Below are 18,471 nucleotides of genomic sequence, written 5' to 3'. Positions count from 1 at the left end.
TATTATTATTATTATTATTATTATTATTATTATTATTATTATTGCAGGGGGTTGGGCGAGATGATCCTCAGGGTCCTTTCTATCTCCACAATTCTATGATTCTATTATTCTTATTTTAACCACTGGATTAAGACTTTGGAATCCTGTGTCTGAATCTCCACACCCTCACTGAAGGTCACTGGGAAACTTTGGCTGGCATGCAACTAAGTTTTACTCAGAGCACACCCACTGAAATTAATGAACGTCCCTCAGTTGGGTTCATTTGTTTCAACAGGTCTGTTCTGAGTAAAACTTACACTGAATGCCCCCTCTTTGATTAGCCACTCTCTCAGCCCGATATCCCTCACAGGCTCATTGTTGAGGATGAAGCAGGTGGTTGGGTACCTTGAACTCCTTTGAGGAAAAGTGGGATAGAAATGTGATCAATAAGAACAGCGTTAAGAAGCAGCTTTTGCTAAGTTTGCAAAGTGCTCTGCATACATTACCCTGGTATTGATAACCACTGTGTAGGATCTTGCCCGTACTGTTATACTCTGCGTGACAGGAATACACGACGGTGGCTTTGCCTAAAGCCAAGCAGTGAGTTACTGAGCGAGGTGGCACCTAAGTGAAGCGAGAGACTAAGCTGAGACATTAACAAAGTGGATAGCCTCAAGAAAGGCCTGTACAGTGGTGCCTCGCATAACGAAATTAATTCGTTCCGCAAGTTTTTTCTTCTTGCGAGTTTTTCGTCTTGCGAAGCACGGTTTCCCATAGGAATGCATTGAAAATCAATTAATGCGTTCCTAGGGAAACCGCCTTCAGACCAGGTCCGGGGACAGTCTGTCCCCCGACCTCTTCTGAAGGCTGGGGGGGGGGGGACAAGGGCTTTTCTTCCCACTGCCAGCCTTCAGAAGGCTGTTCTGAAGGTTGGCGGTGGGAAGAAAAGCCCTTCCCACCTCCCGCCCCGCAAGCTCCAGGCACAGGAGGGCTTTGCTGCCGCCCGCCAGCATTTTAAAAGCCCCTGCTGTCCCGGGGCGATTTTAAAATGCTGGCGGGCGGGAGCGAAGTCTCCGCTGTCCTGGGGAGATTTTAAAATGCTGGGGGTCGGCAGCGAACGCTTCGCTCCCGCCCGCCAGCATTTTAAGATCGCCCGGGGCAGCGGAGAAGTCTCCGCTGTCCCGGGAAGGCAGGCGGGGGGGGAGCGAAGACTTTTGCCCCCCGCCGGCCTTCAGAAGAGGTCCAGGACCTCTTCTGAAGGCCGGCTGTGGGCGAAAGTCTTTGCTCCCAACCGCCAGCAATTTAAAACAGGTCCCCGGAGATTTCCCTATGGGCTTTCGTCTTGCGAAGCAAGCCCATAGGGAAATTCGTCTTGCGAAGCGCCTCCAAAACAGAAAACCCTTTCGTCTTGCAGGTTTTCCGTCTTGTGAGGCATTCGTCTTGCGGGGTACCACTGTACACTCGCCTTCAACCCATAGCTGTCAACTGTCCCTTATCTGGCGGGAAACTCCCTTATCACAGCGCCGTGTCCCTCTGCTGTCCTGGATTGATGATATCCCTTAAATTTCCCGTGTTTCATGCTCGCCCAGCTCGGGAGGGAAGCAGTGGCTCGGGGTCTTCCTCCGCAAGAGAGTGAGAGAGAGCGTGTGCATGAGCTGCCGCGTCTCCTTCTCTCCCTTTTCCCCCTCAGGGGCGCGTTGTGAAAGACGGGTGGCGGCGGGCAGGCAGGCAGCCCCTCTCTTGCGAGACTTCCGCTGCCTTGCCAGGGGAAGCCGGAGGCGGCAGCGGTGGCCTGAGGGAGAAGGAAGAGGGGGGGATGGGGAGGGACGCAGAAGGGCGGCACTTCAGTGGCCACCGTGGTGCCGCAACCACCTCATGCCGGGCTCATGGGTGGCGTGGGTGAGAGTCTCTCTCCCTCCCTCTCGGGTGGGGAAGGGCCGATGGAACTCATAAGCTAAGGAAAATCCCTTATTTTGGCTGCTGATCCCTTATTTGCGAGGCTGCTGGTCCCTTATTTTCAAATCTGTAAGTTGACAGCTATGCTTCAACCTGCTTCTGCAAACTGTAATACTAGCCTGCTGGCTCCTTGGCTTGAAATTAGTCCAAGGGCTACATGAAGTTAGGCCGCAGATTACCAATTTAGGATGCAGATTATTCCAAGGGCTACCTGAAGTCAGACCGCAGATCCCTCACACCTCTACTAGACTCATTTGTTCTATCGATTTTCATGGGGTTAAATCACAAATAACTTTGACGCCAACCTGTGGGGCTCCCCAACATAGGAAAGTTGGTTTCTAGCAGTACTCAGCCAGATGCTTCTAAGCTGGAGTGGCTAAAACATGGGCCTCCAGATGTTGTTGGACTCCAACACCCACGGCCATAACCAATGGTCAGGGATGGTGGAAGTTGTGGTCCATCAACATCTGGAGGGCCACCGGCAGTGTTTGAAATGAGCCAGGCGCATTTTGCCCCTGACTATCGGCAACTTGTGAGCAAGTTAAAAATGCCTGGGCACTAGGATGGCGCCGACATCTGGAGGTACTTGCTTGGGGAATCAATGGATCTTGACCGTTTTCACACACGAATACTTTGGCTTAGAATCAGTTTGATTCCCTCCCCCTCTTTCTTTTTCCTTTCTCCTCCTGTGAAGAGGCTGCATCCTAATGTTTTAATGTTGTATTTTAATCTTTTTTAAATTGTATTTTAATCAACTTGTTTTTATTATTGGTTGTTAGCCGCCCTGAGCCCGGTCTTGGCTGGGGAGGGCAGGGTATAAATAAATAAATTTATTATTATTATTATTATTATTATTATTATTATTATTATTATTAATTTTATTTGCACAATCACAATGATTTACAGGAACCAAAATGCCTTTTCTGTGCAGCCTGAGGAGGAGCAGTGAACAACATTATAGTTAACTGTTGTAGCTGGTCTTCACTTACCCCACCCCACTGCACTGCTCACAGCTGTGAAGAATAGTCCTATGATACGAATGGTCCATGCCACCATTAAGAAAAAGAAGTAGATACAGTATAGGCCAATATAGATGTGGGCTTTCCCTGGATAAAGTGACTTTTCTTCTTTAAGTTCTCCAAGTTCGTAACCTAGCTCAAGGTTGTTGTCTGAACAAGTCAGATGTTTAACGGATAAGCAATCAGCCTATCCATTATTTGAAAAATAAGGCATTGGAGCAGTCTTGCCGAAAAATGACAACTATACATTTCATTTTGGTGACTGTAACCTTGGGAAAGTCCAAGGTTTATCCAGGGAAAGCCCACGTATATATTGGTCTATACTGTACCTACCTCTTTTTCTTAATGGTGGCATGGACCATTCATATTTAAGGAGCCATTTGGTGTCCAGCTTATATATCTGAGTTTCTAACACTGCCCACTGGCTATACAACCCAGCTCCAGGAACTCATAAGCAGGGAATCCTCTAAACATCCTCTAATTATAACATTCAGATATACAGCGCCTTTCTACATAAAGGTAAAGGGACCCCTGACCATTAGGTCCAGTTGTGGCCGACTCTGGGGTTGCGGCGCTCATCTCGCTTTACTGGCCAAGGGAGCCGGCGTACAGCTTCCGGGTCATGTGGCTAGCATGACCAAGCCACTTCTGGCGAACCAGAGCAGCACATGGAAACGCCGTTTACCTTCCCGCCGGCGCGGTACCTATTTATCTACTTGCACTTTGATATGCTTTCGAACTGCTAGGTTGGCAGGAGCAGGGACTGAGCAAAGGGAGCTCACCCCGTTGCGGGGATTCGAACTGCTGACCTTCTGATCGGCAAGTCCCAGGCTCTGTGGTTTAACATTCGTGGTTCCAATTAACTATGGCGGCAAATAACTACTCAGCACTTCAGCCTTCTATGCAACATTCACTATTGTATCACTTCTGGAGCAGCCACCCTGTTCAAGGTGCCATTTCATTACAATTTTCACTTTCCGTATCATTCCTAATCCCATCAGCGATGAATCACTCTTGCAGGCCCAGTAAAAATATATATACTGATTTTCTATACTGACAGCTCAGATACTGATTGCTCCCTGCCCCTATCAGTGTTAATGTAACTTTTCCTGGCCGACTTACATTTTAACTGGTATCATTTTGTGCCAAATCTGCATAATCAGGCTATTTTGGAGCTGGGGATATAATCAAATCCATGCTTTAAATGTAAATTTATGCTGAGTTTTAAAATATGGCTCATACAATGGGTAATATGCAAGGGAGATGCAAGTTACATTTTTGTTTCTTCAGTTTCATTAAAGCTTTCCTCCGACAGAAATCCTCCAAACTGAGAATCTATTCTAAGCCACCTACAAAACATATATTTACTAATAGCTATTATTCAAATTTTGAAAAGTTGGCATGAAAACAAATGAAGTTTTGCAAAGTAAATGATCAGTCAATACCACAGGTTTGGCACTATATTAGTGTGAGCACAATTCCCCCAGAAGTTTTTTTGAACAAGACCCATTGAAATCGATGAGAGCTGCACAGGTGCTCGTGGTTACTCTTGTGCAACTCCATAGATTTCAATGGGCCCAGTACAGGAAAACTTCCTAAAGGATGCTCCTCAAGTTTTCTAGCCCATGGTGAGAAAAGTCACACGGTTCTACCACTGCATACAATGGAAGACATTGTATGAAGCAACAACAGCTACCGTACTTTTCGCCCTATAGGACGCACTTTTCCCCCTCCAAAAAAGAAGGGGAAATGTGTGTGCGTCCTATGGGGTGAATGCAGGCTTTCGCTGAAGCCTGGAGAGCGAGAGGGGTCGGTGCGCACTGACCCCTCTCGCTCTCCAGGCTTCAGGAAGCTCTCCGCAAGCCTTAGGAGCCCGCGGGAGTTCCCGTCGGGCTCCCTAGGCTTCCGGATAGCAACCTGCATTTTGAAGCCTGGAGCGCATTGCCCCAGACCTGGTTTGGGGGCTTGCAGCAGGGAGAAGCACGCTTCTCCCCGCCGCCAGCCCCACAAACTTGGGGGACAGCGGGGAGGCGGAGCGCCGCCATCCCGCTGTTCCCCGACCTGGTTTGGGCTTCAGGCAGATATCTGCAAGCTGTGGGAGCCTGGCAGGAAGTCGCACCGGTCTCCCATGGCTTGTGGAGAGCTGCCTGTTCTGGGGGCTGGGGTCAGGGGAAGCTTGGGCTTCCCCCGCGCCTGGGGGGGGGGAAATAATTTTTTTTCTTTATTCCCCCCCCAAAAAAAAAACTAGGTGCGTCCTATGGGCCAGTGCGCCCTATGGGGTGAAAAATACGGTACATAAATCCTAAGAGTTCTGCCTATGAATATCAAGCCAACACATTATATTTCCAGGTATGTTACCAGAATACACCTTCAAGGAATGTCACTCAAGTTGGATGCATTTTTGTCACTGTAAATATTTTCAGCAATTATTATTATTATTATTATTAATTTATTTATTTATACCCCGCCCATTTGGCTGGGTTTCCCCAGCCACTCTGGGCGGCTTCCAACAAAATATTAAAATACAATAGTCTATTAAACATTAAAAGCTTCCCTAAACAGGGCTGCCTTCAGATGCCTTCTAAAAGTCTGGTAGTTGTTTTTCTCTTTGACATCTGGTGGGAGGGTGTTCCACAGGGCGGGTGCCACTACTGAGAAGGCCCTCTGCCTGCAGAAACATTTAAATTATTATTTATCACTGCAAGTAATAACTGCAATTATGCCCCATTGAAATCAACTAAGACCCACTGATTTCAAAGAGGCTGGAGCAGGGCCAACTTTATTTGGGCCAGTTCCACAATGTAGGAAATTAGCAGCGCAGTTCTCTGTACGGTTTATCCAGAAATAAGTCCCCCTGTGTTCAGTGAGGATTGCCGTCTAAAGTCCAGAAGCAAGCTGCAGTCAGTTATCCAGGTATCATCTGAATCCTAACACATTGGGGTAAAATCCATCTTAAGCAAATATCCATGGGGGATTTAAGAACCTGCTGAACTCTCCATATCTTCCAGCATCTTTAGCTCAGTTGGTAAGAGCATGGTGCTTATAATGCCAAGGTTGCAGGTTCAAACCCCATATGGGACAGCTGTATATTCCTGCATTGCAAGGGGTTGGACAAGACGATCCTTAGGGTTCCTTCCAACCCTATGATTCTATGATATGGAATCAATAGAATCCAAGTGTACTTAAGCTTCAGTTGGATCATGCCCACTGATCACAATCACGGGCTGGGGGGGAGGAGATATTCCCTGGGATCACTGCACTGACTTCAAAACACTCTGGTGGAATCTACACATAAAAAAACGTGAATATGCGCTTTTTTTAAAAAAAAAGTTTTGGAAAAAAAAGATTTAATTTCTCATAGCTCACCAGCGCCATCTAGTGTCACATTTGTATAACGCACTTTACAACACACTTAAAACGTTTCATCTGCAGCTGTATAGCTGAATCCTCTGTATAAGATCAGTAACACCAGATTTGCAGCTTGATTCCCCAGTCTAAATGCAGCCCGCGAGGCACGCCCTGTGGCCTGTCAAATATTTGACCCTCCTCCCCCTTATTGCAGTCTCAGACAGGTAGTAATAACAGGTGTATCATGCCCCTACAGGAAATCCACGCATGGTGGGCTCTATTTGCCTTTCTGTGGCACACACTTAGTAAAGGCCTGACAAAACAATAATATGGTTCTTTGGTAATTAATAAACCCTAACAATGCTTGTACTCACAGTTGTAAAATGTTAGGCTGACAAGCAGCACTATTTGAAGAGTCAAGGAAATTGGTAACTTTTAAAAGGGAGCTGTGATCCAGTAACATGTACACCCAGAAATAAAACCCACTGAGTTCAATGGGACTTCCTTCCAGGGCACTGCGAGTCGGGTTGCAGTCTAAAAACACCAAGGGAAAGAAACCAACTAACACTTGTATATTCTGCAATCCTGCAACAAGCAGATGGGAAAGGATCAGGAACAACTGGCAAGTTGAAAGAAACGTGGAATATGGTTATTGCACCGTATCTAATTACAGTCTGGACTTTCACAGCTTTTCCGTAAAACCCTCTCTCGTCTTTTATACAGCTTATGAGGAATCTGGTTTTTAAAGCACAGGATATTGGAAAGATCAAGGTCCAGTCAGACGTCTGGGCAGCGCTACTAGAGCTTTTTCCCCCTTTGCTTTTTAGCAAGCCATGTGCTTCGGAGGAAATACGTTTGCCCCGCTCACCCAAAGAAAACCTCGCCCCTGGAACAGCCGAACCACGACAACCTTGTAACATTGCGGGGAACTTACTGGCAAGAAATGCCCGGCGACTTCCATCGGCCAACCATCTGCTCTGCCGGGCACGTTTCACGAAACGCAGCGCACTGCATTCAGTTCAATGCAACCCCCTGGAAGCCTTTAACAAAAGGCTACCTTGCTTACTGTTGTTCGGCGCTCGCCACGTGAACCTCGGAAGAGAGTGAAACAGCTGCGGGGGTGGGGAACACGCAACACGTGTGTATAAGCGTCGCAGAGCAAAGCACCCACGCAAAATGCACGGAGAGAAAACCTCGAAGTCCTGCGAGACTCTTCCAGGAAAGCGGCGCGTCTAGGCGCAAGGAAGCGAGGGGCGCATGGCCTTTTCTGCTGGGCGAAGCGAGTCCCCGCTTCCCATGAGCTCTCTCGGCCTCGGATGGGAGCCCACCCACCCCCCCGAGGCCGACCACACACACACACACACACACAAAACACACAAACCAGGCTGCAGGGGAAAGTTTTGCCCTGCGCCCCGCGCTGCAAGCTCTCCCGCAGCGCAAAAGGAAGCGCGCGCGCGCCTACCTGCTTGCGAATCAATGGGCAAATGTCACTTTGGGGAGCAGCGGCGAGGAGGAAACTCCGTGTCCCCCTTTTGCGGCGCCGCAGCCCGGACCCCGCAACTGCTGGGGCTGCAAACCAGCAATGAATGGAAGAGGCGAGGAGGAGGATGGCGGCGGCGGCGAGGAAGGAAACTCTTACCTCCCAGACTGCCGGCTGCAGCGCCATCAAACCAAGCCTTCCTAGCGTGCCAAAGGGGGACCTCCCTTCTCCACCGGCTGAGCAAGGATCGCCGCCCGGGCAAAGCCGAGGGTGTGTGTATTTTGTGCAAGCGAAGGAGGATTTCCCGGCTGCAGGGAGCAGCGGCAGCTCCTCTTCCTGCCGCAAAATCGCCCCTCCTCTCGCAGCCCGCCTCCCTCCCCCCTCCCCAAACACCCCGCTGCCCGGAGCAGGGAGAGATTTTTACATGCGATGATATACAAGCCGAGGGCCGCCTTTGCATTTCAGGAACTCGGACGGAGGCGCCTCGCTGCCTTTCTGTTGCCATCTGAGCGTTTCCTCCCCCCCCCCGCCAGGGTCTCGGTTAATCCCCTCCTCGCCTTTCTCGGCCTCGCCACAGGTGCTTCCCGACCTCTCTTCACACCCAATTGGCTTTTTCTTAGTTTCACCCCGCAGGTGCACCACAGCAAGGTACAACACACCCTACTATCATTTATTCCCCCCACCACGCACACTTTCTGCAGCCCCTCGTTTGCCTTGCCCCCTTTTCTCTCTGCACCCCCTTTTTAGATCCCTTTCCCCAGCGCACCCTGTAACCCCACAACTCATCCTCCTCTGCACCCTCCTTCCCCATTTCCCCCTCTTGAGCACTCCCCCCCCTTTCCTCCTTGCTCAGTTTGCAAGCAACAGAACACAAGGGTTTCATTCTCCCAACAACTCTTAAATAGCACAGTGAGGAGGTCTCAGGACCAAAGGAGATCTCTCCTTTTCTTTAAAATAATAGAACCATAGAAATGTAATAATAATAATTTATTATTTACACAAAATAAAAAAAATCCTTCCAGTAGCACCTTAAAGACCAACTAAGTTAGTTCTTGGTATGAGCTTTCATGTGCATGCACACTTCTTCAGATACACTGAAACAGAAGTTGCCAGATCCTTCTATATAGTGAGAAGGTGGGGAGGGGTATTACTCAGAAGGGTGGTGGGAATGGGAGATTGGCAGATAGCTGAGATGAGCCTGTTGACGACTCTTAACGACTGCAATAGGCCTTACAGGAAAAGGCAGGGGGTGAGAAGGTGAAAGATGGCTTAGTCATGTATAATGAGATAAGAATCCAATGTCTTTGTTCAGACCAGGTCTCTCCATGGTTTTAAGTTTGGTAATTGAGTTGCAATTCAGCAGCTTCTCTTATTATTTACACCCCACCCATCTGGCTGAGTCTCCCCAGACACTCTGGGCGGCTCCCAATCAAGTGTTAAAAACAGTACAGGGTAGAGTTGAAAGGGACCCTCAGGGTCATCCAGTCCAACCCCATGCAGTGCGGGAATGTCAGCAAAAGCAGACAAGGAAGGAGAGGCCACAACCACCTGAGAGAAACCGTTCCACTGTTGTCAACAGTTCTTCCTGATGTTAAGTCGGGATCTCCTTTCTTGCAATTTCAAGAAAAATTGTAGCATCCTTAATCTAGATTGGGGCATTGAATTGGCTAGGTGGTTTTCCCTTTCTGAATCCTGTCTCCCAGTGCAGAAATGGGGAAGATACCTGCCTTCACTGGTACTGCTAAATCCAGTAAAAAGGCTCATAAGGTGCAAATCTGCACATACCAATTTACAGACTTATATACACAAATCTGAGGGACGCGGGTGGCGCTGTGGGTTAAACCACAGAGCCTAGGACTTGCTGATCAGAAGGTCGGCGGTTTGAATCCCCGCAACGGGATGAGCTCCCGTTGCTCGGTCCCTGATCCTGCCCACCTAGCAGTTTGAAAGCACGTCAAAGTGCAAGTAGATAAATGGGTACCGCTCCGGCAGGAAGGTAAATGGCGTTTCCGTGCGCTGCTCTGGTTTGCCAGAAGCGGCTTAGTCATGCTGGCCACATGACCCAGAAGCTGTACGCCGGCTCCCTCGGCCAATAAAGGGAGATGAGCGCCGCAACCCCAGAGTCGGTCACGACTGGACCTAATGGTCAGGGGTCCCTTTAACTTGATACACAAATCTAAGGGCTTCCCTCTGTCATTTCTACTTTACGGTTTTCTGGCTTTCTCCCTCTGACTGAAGGGGCTTTTGGAAACCAGTCATCTCACAGGGAGCGGTTTTCTCCAGGCGGGGCGGAATCTTTAACATGCCCTTTGTTTTTTAAAAATAGTTATTCATATTTGTATCCCAGGAAAGGAGGAGGAAGTGGGGAATTGGCAAAGGGGGGGGGAGAGAGCAGCACACCTGTTCCTTCCTGAAAAAGTGACGACTCAGGAAAAACATTCCTCACAGGGTAGGAGCAGAGGGCAGGTGGGTGAGACAGCTTTGGCAAAGAAGCAGAATTGGACCACTTAGCCATTTTCTGTTTTGCCTCTCTACTGTACGCGTTGTAGGGCAGAGGCATGCCCAGGGGTCCAACTCTGCCCATCTGCTGCTACTGCCACTGGAGCCAGCAAGGCCTAGTGCTCAGGCTGGGGCTGAGGCGTCAGCTGGTGACTCCTAGCTTCAGCAGGCCCTGTCGTTCTTCATCGGATGGCTGCCCTGCAGACGGTAATATGAAATCTGTCTCTGCCCTCCTGGCCAATTTCTCATTGCCATTTCTGGGGCACTGGCTTTGTAGGCGGCCCATAGCAACAGGTATTTCACCCCCATAAAAATTCAATGCTCTGGAAATGACTTGCTCAGGGGCAAAGACTGCAGAACTGCAGGGCAGTATCCGCACACAATGAATGCTGTTCTTCTCTCACACTTGATATCCTGCGGGCATATCCAAGATATGACACAAAGCCCATTCTCCATGGGAAATCAAATCATAAAATACAAAAGTACACAAACAGCCGACCCAAACACCATTTGTATCCCAAGTTATGAATGACAACCTAGCATGTTGTTTTTTTCAGCATCCCTTTGTCAACTCTCCTTCTTTGTCCACCTCCACCAATGCAATAGCACACAGTGTTTCTCAAACTTGGGTCTCCAGAGGTTGTACTACAACTCCTATCATCCCTGACCGCTGGTCCTGCTAGCTAAGGATGATGGGAGTTGTAGTTCTACAACAGCTGGAGGGACCTAGCATTTCTTTCAAGAGTCCCCCCCCCCACTTTTTTTTACACCACTGATTCAAGGATGTTGTTGTTGTTGTTTAGTTGTTTAATCGTGTCTGACTCTTCGTGACCCCCTGGACCAGAGCACGCCAGGCACTCCTGTCTTCCACTGCCTCCCGCAGTTTGGTCAAACTCATGTTCGTAGCTTCGAGGACACTGTCCAACCATCTCGTCCTCTGTCTTCCCCTTCATGTGCCCTCCATCTTTCCCAACATCAGGGTCTTTTACAGGGAGTCTTCTCTTCTCATGAGGTGGCCAAAGTATTGGAGCTTCAGCTTCAGGATCTGTCCTTCCAGTGAGCACTCAGGGCTGATTTCCTTCAGAATGGATCGGTTTGATCTTCTTGCAGTCCATGGGACTCTCAAGAGTCTCCTCCAGCACCAGAATTCAAAAGCATCGATTCTTCGGTGATCAGCCTTCTTTATGGTCCAGCTCTCACTTCCATACATCACTACTGGGAAAACCATAGCTTTAACTATACGGACCTTTGTTGGCAAGGTGATGTCTCTGCTTTTTAAGATGCTGTCTAGGTATAAACCCATACCTTCTCCCTTTGAAGCAGTATCCTTCATTAGTTATCCTTGAAAACAGGCAGTACTGTAGTTTCCACAGTTAGAAATCTATGTCATTGTATGTATGTACTCACCCAGTATTTCCCTAGAAATTTAGCAGGAAGGAAAGGGGCACGTCAGCAGCAAGAGGAGAGAGTTTGCTTGTTTTAGCAAAACCTAAAAATAAAAATTTCTGATTCATATGCCGTTTTTCAGGGAGACGCAACAACCCCATGGGATCAGAGAACAGAATACTTTGTTTTTGTACTTCGTTATCTGGAAGGGCAAATTTTGGAAGCAATTGCAAATGAGTAAGATGAAAGAACGGGGGGGGGGGGAGTAAATGGGAATGTAGCTGCCAGCTGCATCTTCAGACTACAGATTTAAACCCGTTTTGAGTCAGTTCAACAGGCTTTGCTACAAACCAAGTACTCCTGGATGGAGATGGGGGAGAGATTTGATTTTGTTTGTATTTTAAAGACTACCTATTTTGTACTCATCAAATCAATACGCGAATGGAACACAACTTCCTATGAAATTCACGCTTCTCTGAATGTTGCAATGCACTTCTTCAACCAATGTGTACACAGGGGAAATTTGTCTTAGGGGGAATTGTGCATTAAAACGCATGCATTAGTTAAAATAACATGAAAAAAATATATTAGGGAGAAGAGCTTGCAAAAATCTGCATGGGAGCCCAAACTGCATACAACAATACAATACATACAACAAATTTTTTGCTGCAGAAAAATGGAGAACTGAATTTAAGACAGGAAAATTGAGAAACCAAAATGAACCGATTCATCCATGCCTACTTCTAGGAACTGCTAGTGCATCATTACAAATAAAATAAGTTAATGAAGTAATTAAAAGCTCTGTGAGCTCACAGTACCTGCCCTTAGAGAAGGCAGCCCCCTGTTTCTTTGCATGCACTGATCTGAGCTCGCCTCATTCCTGAAACAGAGGTGTAGCAGAATTACCTGCCCTCCAAGGTGTCTCCCTTTGAGATGATGCATGAATCAGTTCTGTGAGCTTCCTTCCTTCTAATTAGGGGGAATTGCACAAAACAGGGGCTTGCCCTAGAGTAATTCTCACTTTTGGAAGCTGTGGCTGGATGGTTACGTGGGAGCCGGTTGAAGTTAAATCTTTCGAAGACAGAGGTCCTTTGGCTGGGTTGGGACAATATGGGATTGGGGGGCCAACTCCCATCTCTTGCGGGGGCGCAATTAGTGCCAGCGCCGTCCGTTAAGAGTTTGGGTGTAATCTTTAACACCTCCTTTTCTATGGAGGTGCAGGTTGCAGCTATAACAAAGGGGGCATTTTTTCATCTCCGCCAAGCTAAGCAGTTGGCTCCTTACGTCTCTCGCCCTGACCTAGCCACTGTGATCCACGCGATGGTCACCTCCAAGCTTGATTATTGTAACTCACTCTACGTGGGACTGCCCTTGAGACTGACCCAGAAACTCCAGCAGGTGCAGAATGCCGCGGCGAGACTCCTTACGGGGTCCTTGCCGCGGGATCACATTCACCCAGTGCTATACAAGCTGCACTGGCTCCCGGTGGAGTACAGGATCAGGTTTAAGGTGCTGGTTTTAACCTTTAAAGCCCTATATGGCCTAGGACGCTCGTACCTATGGGACCGCCTTTCCTGGTATGTCCCACGGAGGACCTTACGGTCTTCAAATAAAAACATCTTGGAGATCCCGGGCCACAGGGAGGTTAGGCTGGCCTCAACCAGAGCCAGGGCTTTTTTGGCCATGGCCCCAATCTGGTGGAACGCACTGTCACAAGAGACTAGAGCCCTGCGGGACTTGACATCTTTCCACAGGGCCTGCAAGATGGAGTTGTTCCACCAGGCCTTTGGCCAAGGCACAGTCTGACCCCCCCCCCCTTCTGCAATCCTCACAGAAGTCTAACCCAATGGTTGCCATTAATTTGATTCTGAATTGATTTTAGAATGTATTTTAATCAATTGACTGTGTGATTTTATGTATGCTGTGCTATTTTCACTTGTTGTTAGCCGCTCTGAGCCCGGCTTTGGCCGGGGAGAGCGGGATACAAATAAAATTATTTGTATCTGAAGAAGTGTGCATGCACACGAAAGCTCATACCAAGAACTAACTTAGTTGGTCTTTAAGGTGCTACTGGAAGGAATTTTTTTTATTTTAAATAAAATTATTGTTATTGTTATTGTTATTTTGCACCCTCTGAAAATGTAAATCCTTTGGGGGGGTAGGAACGAAGTGTGCCTTCAATTTCACTCAAGGAAAAGAAAAAGAATGTGGCTCAGCTCTCAAAACTTTGGGAAACAGTGTTTTAAGGATATGTATCATCATGACACAATTACAATTCCCGGAACTTTTTTGGGAGTGAGCCAAGAGTGTCAAGTGGTTCCAACCTGTTTACTTGTTGTGTAGGAGCTGGGACGTCTGGCAGAGTTCTCTGCCTCTTAACAAAGCTACCATTCCCCTGGCACTCTGGGTGAAGCCATGACAATTAAGCCCCACTAACTTCAAGAATCCATATTTGAAGTCTCTTTAATGCCCACCTCCCCACGCCACCCTTTATTATTTGGCTTTTGTGGCTGCCACTATGATGGTGTAACAACGGCGGCAAATCTTCCCCATCTCTCTCACTAAAAGGATGCTGAAACAGAAATATCACATCTTGCATTTTTGCCTTTCTTTAGTTCTCCAGAGAAATTGTTGAACCACTGGGCACAATAACACTACTGTGTCATTAAGACATGGGAATCTTTTATTTACTAGATTTCCGACAAAACCTTCCAATGGCTTCTGATTCTACTCCAACAAAGGTAATTCTCCAGTTACACGCTAGCTCAACAGTGGCCAATCAATTAATCACTCGAGCCTTTCTTTAACATCTGTGTGCAGAAAGCTTTATGAATATTAAATAGCTCATCTCCATGGAACCCTTTATCAAGTCAGGGCAAAATAAATTGTATGGATTGAATCCCAGCGTTGTTGTTGCTGAAGTACTTTCGTGACTTATACAATTAATATGAATAACCAATGAATTTTATGTCCTTCTAGGTGTATGTTGTTGTTAAGATATTACTCATTGCTTTTAACCAGTGTCTCAAAGTGACCTGCAGATATTTTTATATATATAAATAGGAACCAAAAGCTTGCTAAACAATTGCAAATTCTGAGGAAAATCTGAGCTTCACAAACATCCCTTGCCCTCCGCCTAACCCTCAGTTCACTAAGCCATCAATCAGAAGCGGTGGGGTTTAATAAGCGTGTTGAACTTGTTTTTGAGTCCAAGCCGCTACTCAGTCATTGGAGTTCACTAGGTGATCTTGGTCAGCCTCACAGGTACCTCACAGGATTATTGTGACAATAAAAGGGATTGTTGGAATTCTGGGTTGCTGGAATTTGGGCAGGCCTTCAGCATGAGACAGGGACGCGGGTGGCGCTGTGGTCTAAACCAAATAGCCTCTTGGGCTTGCCGATCAGAAGGTCGGCGGTTCGAATCCCCGCAACGGGGTGAGCTCCCATTGCTCAGTCCCAGCTCCTGCCAACCTAGCAGTTCGAAAGCACGCCCAAAAGTGCAAGTAGATAAATAGGTACCGCTCTGGTGGGAAGGTAAACGGTGTTTCCGTGTGCTGCTCTGGTTTCGGTGTTCCGTTGTGGCAGAAGTAGCTTAGTCATGCTGGCCACATGACCGGGAAAAACTGCGGACAAACGCCGGCTCCCTCGGCCTTTAAAGCAAGATGAGCGCCGCAACCCCAGAGTCGTCTGCAACTGGACTTAACTGTCAGGGGTCCTTTACCTTCACCTTTCAGCATGGGACAGTCATTGGAAACGGGCACACGTGTATTGTTTGGACTGGCAGAAAGCAAATAGCTAGGATGTCTTTGAGTGGTGAGGAATAAGATAATACATTACTACGTACATGACATACCACTTGCCAAAACTGAGGAAAGGTCACAGCTCAGTGACAGAGCATTTGAGTTGCATGCAGAAGGTCCCAGGATATTACCAGCCCAAAAATGGAAAGACGACAAGATACCAACTAAAGAAGAATGGCAAGAAAAACTGATGGACTATGCAGAAATGGTGAAGCTAACTGGGGAAAACTTAGAGACAAAGACAATAGAGAATTCAAAAAAAAACAAAACTGGGAACCATTTATGTTGTACTTACAGAAACATTGTAAAGACGTGAACTCACTAGGAGGGTTTGAGTACACACAATTAACAAAATGAACATAGAGATTAAGATGTAAAAATTGGGAAATAATAAAGTATAAGAGGCAATTTGAAAACAATTATGGTATAAAAAGAATAAGAATAGAACAATATGTAATCTAAAGAATGTAATAAAGGTAAAGGGACCCCTGACCATTAGGTCCAGTCGTGGCCGACTCTGGGGTTGTGGCGCTCATCTCGCTTTATTGGCTGAGGGAGCCGGCGTACAGCTTCCAGGTCATGTGGCCAGCATGACTAAGCCGCTTCTGGCGAACCAGAGCAGCACACGGAAACGCCGTTTACCTTCCCGCCGGAGCGGTACCTATTTATCTACTTGCACTTTGATGTGCTTTCAAACTGCTAGGTTGGCAGGATCAGGGACCGAGCAATGTGAACTCACCTCGTTGCGGGGATTTGAACCACCGACCTTCTGATCGGCAAGTCCTAGTCTCTGTGGTTTAACCCACAGCGCCACCCGCGTCCCTAATAAAATAAGCAGGAGAAGTTAATAGGTAAAGGACCAGAAGAGGAAGTTGAGGGAAGTCATGGGGGGAGAGTATGAGAATTGTATTTTTCCTTTTTCTTTGAGATAATGCCATTGTAAGGATCATAAAATTGTAAAACTTAATAAAAAACCATTTAGAAAAAAACAACCGAAGGTCCCAGGTTCTCCACATAGGAAAGAGTTCCTGCCTGAAACTCTGAAGAGCAGCTGCCAATCAATGTAAAAGGCACTGAACTAGATAGACCAATAATCTGACTCGGTATAAGGAAGCTTCCAAAAGGATGTGCTAACACACATCCACACCAGCAATTATTGCGGATGCTTAACAGGTTACTTTTGTTCATTGACTTTCCATGGAAAGGCTAAATCCAGATTAAATGAAGACAAAGGACAACCTTTCTTTTTCTTCCTTGATGGCAGGAACATCAGGTAGACAATGCAAAACACTTTAGAACATGAACAGCACTGATTCCACACCAAACTGCTGTCTGGAAGCACTCTTGTGTGCTGCTGTTTTGAGCTTCTCAACGGAAGAATGGGTCCTTCAATACGTTCAGAAAGTAATATAACTGAAAATGCATCTTGTACCATACTTTCAGAGACTGAAAGCACCTCAGCAGCATAGCCTGTTATTACAGCCCACATGCAGCCTCGGGCCTCAGCCTACGGGTGTCCCCTGCCTGATTATATGAAGGCAACTGTGGCTTCTGCCTGGATTATGCAGAATGTGTGTAAGGTCATTACGGAAAAGTTGTGGAGAACTCGGAAGCTTGCCAAATCGAGTCTTTTTGCTTGGTCCTAATAAAGGTATTCAAGGGATGTGGGTAGCACTGTGGGTTAAACCACAGAGCCTAGGATTTGCCGATCAGAAGGTTGACGGTTTGAATCCCTGCAACAGGGTGAGCTCCCGTTGCTCGGTCCCTGCTCCTGCCAACCTAGCAGTTCGAAAGCACGTCAAAGTGCAAGTAGATAAATAGGTACCACTCCAGCGGGAAGGTAAATGGTGTTTCCGTGTGCTGCTCTGGTTCGCCAGAAGCGGCTTAGTCATGTTGGCCACATGACCTGGAAGCTGTACGCCGGCTCCCTCGGCCAGTAAAGTGAGATGAGTGCCGCAACCCCAGAGTCGGCCACGACTGGCCCTAATGGTCAGGGGTCCCTTTACCTTTAATAAAGGTATTACCCAAGTGTGGATTTTGGGGAGCTTTTCTAGAGACACTTCCATTTCCTGAGATCATGGATTTAGGCAGCTGTGGTCAAGCAGACCTCTTTCTCCATCCTCACCCCAACATTGATTCTTTGCTATTTATTTGGGAAGTGGCTGGCTACAGTGGAGGGCTGGCCATGGAACTCTCTCTATCCAAGGTTTAGGTTGAGGGAGGAAGTTAAAGCCTTCTTATTTTGCCAAACCCATGGCACTGTTTAAAATCACTGACTCAAAGCCACTTTCCTGCTGACTCTGCTGTGTTGGGTTTTAAATGATTCAGCTGCATTGTTATGACAACGTTCTCATGATTTTTGCGGTAAACCACCTTAAGTAAAATGCTTTCTGTCTAGTGTGGTGCAGTGGTTATAGTGTCAGATTTAGACGGGGGAAACCTGGGTTCAAATCCACCCACAACAACTCAGCCTGGCCTACTTTTCAAGAACAACAATTGTGGCACCTTAATGACGAACAATGTCAATATGGCATTGTAAAGGGAATTGGGGGTTGCTTGTGCGTAAGTTGCCACCACTCTCGGTGAGGTTGCCTGCATAAACCTTTCCCTGGCTGGACAGTCCTGATTCCGCGTCTGTCTCAGTCACTGGCAGAATCCGTCAGTGGGCGTTTCCTGAACTTCTTCCAACATAAAAGTTCCTTGACGGATAGTCTCCGCCTAGCCTCCCTGTGCAGAAGTCTTCTGCGCAGGGTGGGTGTGGGCAGTGGAGGACCAATGCTCTCCCCGCTGGTCTCTGGCGAAGAGTCCTGGAGCCATCCCTCCGAAGCCCGCCTCCGCCCGCCTTTCTCCCTGGTGTAACGCTGATTTCCTTCCCCGGCCACTGAGTCCCCTCTTTCCCTGCTGGGACCTTCTCCGGCATAGCTCGGGAGCCCTTCCTCCACTCCTGACTGCGATGGCAGTTCCCTGACAGGCATGTAAGATTCCATGGACCAAAGACCACTTC

General features: G+C 47.6%; 1 protein-coding gene across 5 annotated transcripts in view; it reads right to left on the bottom strand.

Moving 5' to 3' along the window:
- PRAG1 (PEAK1 related, kinase-activating pseudokinase 1) overlaps positions 1-18,471 on the bottom strand; it is an 80,326-nt gene that overhangs the window by 43,983 nt on the left and 17,872 nt on the right. Inside the window, exon 1 of one of the 5 annotated variants that reach the window (XM_082204568.1) lies at positions 7,942-8,119. The exons of 2 other annotated variants lie outside the window; for them this stretch is intronic. The gene's annotated coding sequence lies outside the window, so the exon portion shown is untranslated. Of the gene's footprint in view, positions 1-7,236; positions 7,260-7,764; positions 7,876-7,941; positions 8,120-18,471 lie in introns of those variants that run through there. 2 more of the 5 variants (XM_082204570.1, XM_082204572.1) reach the window with 2 other exon arrangements.

The sequence above is a fragment of the Podarcis vaucheri genome (genome assembly GCF_965113315.1).
Source record: "Podarcis vaucheri genome assembly, chromosome: 17".
Taxonomy (NCBI): Eukaryota; Metazoa; Chordata; class Lepidosauria; order Squamata; family Lacertidae; genus Podarcis; species Podarcis vaucheri.
The sequence above is the reverse complement of the archived record's forward strand: the minus strand, read 5'-3'. Positions and strand labels throughout refer to the sequence as shown.